Below are 2,214 nucleotides of genomic sequence, written 5' to 3'. Positions count from 1 at the left end.
TTAGAGAGGGTGATCCCGGAACTTTTATTCAACATAACCTGTCCAGTGAAGAACGCCAAGCTTTGAGAGAACTTGAACTTAATGATACCATCGTGATTAAACCGGCGGACAAAGGGGGAGAAGTGGTAGTGATGAATACTGATGATTATATGGCGGAGGCATTACGCCAATTAAGTGACTCTGACACTTATCAGCCACTACCCTGTGACCCCCTTTCAGAGATTCAGCAAAAGATCCGTGATATTCTAGATAGGGCCCTTACAGCTAATATTGTTGATGACCAACTGGTCAAATTCTTAGTCATGGAGCATCCTAGAACGCCGCTCCTTTATTTATGCCCCAAGATACATAAGAGTTTAGTACACCCCCCAGGTCGCCCTATAGTTTCAGGGATAGATTCTGTTTTATCTCCTTTGGCAAAATATCTTGATTACATCTTGCGTCCATATGTTTTGTCACAAAAATCTTATTTGAGAGATACCACCATGTTTCTAGAGAGCATTTCAGCAATCAAGGGGATTCCTGAGGGAAGTCTACTTGTGACTATGGATGTAGAGAGCCTCTACACCTCCATCCCTCATGATGGAGGTGTAGAGGCGGTCCGCCACATGTTATTTGTGGCCTCAGATTACTCTGACTTACAGGTCCAATTCTTGATTGATCTTCTATCCATAGTCTTAAATTGCAATTATTTTGTGTTTAATAACCATTTCTTTTTGCAGGTACGTGGTACAGCTATGGGGTCGAACGTGGCCCCGTCCTACGCAAATATATATATGAATGTATACGAGGAAAGCTTCGTGTACACTAATCACATTTTTCAGAAATATGCCAAAATTTGGCTTCGCTATATTGACGATATATTTTGCGTGTGGGCGGGGCCACGTTCGACCCTTGATGAATTTGTTTTATGTTTACATCAACAATGTGAAGCCATCCGCCTCACCATACACTCTGATACAAGGGGTTTTAGTTTTCTTGACACCTTTGTTACTTTGAAGGAAGGTTATTTATCAACTGACCTATATATAAAACCTACAGATCGTAATTCTATTCTTTCCTTTGATAGTTTTCATCCAAGGAGTACGAAATGTGCTATACCGAAGAGCCAGTTTCTACGGCTAGGCCGTATAGTGGATGACGGTGAGGTGTTACAGTCCAGATTAGATGAGATGACCCACAAATTTTTGATACGGCAATATCCTGCGGATGTGGTGGCAAATGCGCACAGGGAGACGAGTGGACCCCCGGGACACCATAGGAGGGGTAAGGGTATTAGGAACAGACTGCCATTTATTTCTCAGTTTAATGTATGGAGTAACTCTATTAGTAAAATACTTAAAAAACATTGGCATATTCTGTCCCACTCTTTCCCCTCTGTTAATGAATTTCAAAATCCGCCATTATTCTCTTACAAACGAGCTCCCACACTGCGGGACAGGCTTGTCCATGCAGAAATGAGGACCTTGGTTAGACCTCCCGAGCGGTCGACTCGTAGGGGTACATTCCCCTGCCTCAACTGCGTGCATTGCCATTCCATCATCAGGTCACCATATTTTGTTCATCCACATACAGGTAAACAATTTTTTATTCGTGGTTGCTACAATTGTGATTCTCAATACGTGATATACTTACTTAAGTGCCCATGTGGACTTATCTATGTGGGCCAAACCACGTCCAAATTTAAGGTTAGATTGTCTGCCCATAAATCAGCTATTCACAATAAATTGGTTGAACAGGCTGTTCCTGCACACTTTGTCAAGTGTGGACATAGTGTGAACCAACTCCGCTGTCAGATAATAGAGGGCATTCCCCCCATGACAAGAGGGGGTAGTAGGATAAAAAGACTTCTGTATAGAGAGGCCTTTTGGATCAGGACATTAGATTGTCTTGATCCAAGGGGCCTCAATAGAGAATATGACCTCACACCGTTATTGTAGATTTATTTCCTGGTCAGCTATGTAGTGATGCTCTGTCTTAGTGGTTAGGTGTAGCCTTTATTCAGCCCTCACTTCATATCACATGGACGTGTACTGTACTATTATGCTTATGTTTGATGTAGTGTTTTATTACTTTTATTTACATTCCCCTTCATGCTGCTCTGACACCTCTTGGTCACTTGGCGGACTGTCGCCGTGTTGTCCCGTCCCCGTGGCGTCTCACCGCCATGGCAACGCGTACATGATGGCGTCCGGGGCGGCTGGACGCCTTGGC

Source organism: Hyperolius riggenbachi, chromosome 8 (assembly GCF_040937935.1).
Source record: "Hyperolius riggenbachi isolate aHypRig1 chromosome 8, aHypRig1.pri, whole genome shotgun sequence".
Taxonomy (NCBI): Eukaryota; Metazoa; Chordata; class Amphibia; order Anura; family Hyperoliidae; genus Hyperolius; species Hyperolius riggenbachi.
The sequence above is the reverse complement of the archived record's forward strand: the minus strand, read 5'-3'. Positions refer to the sequence as shown.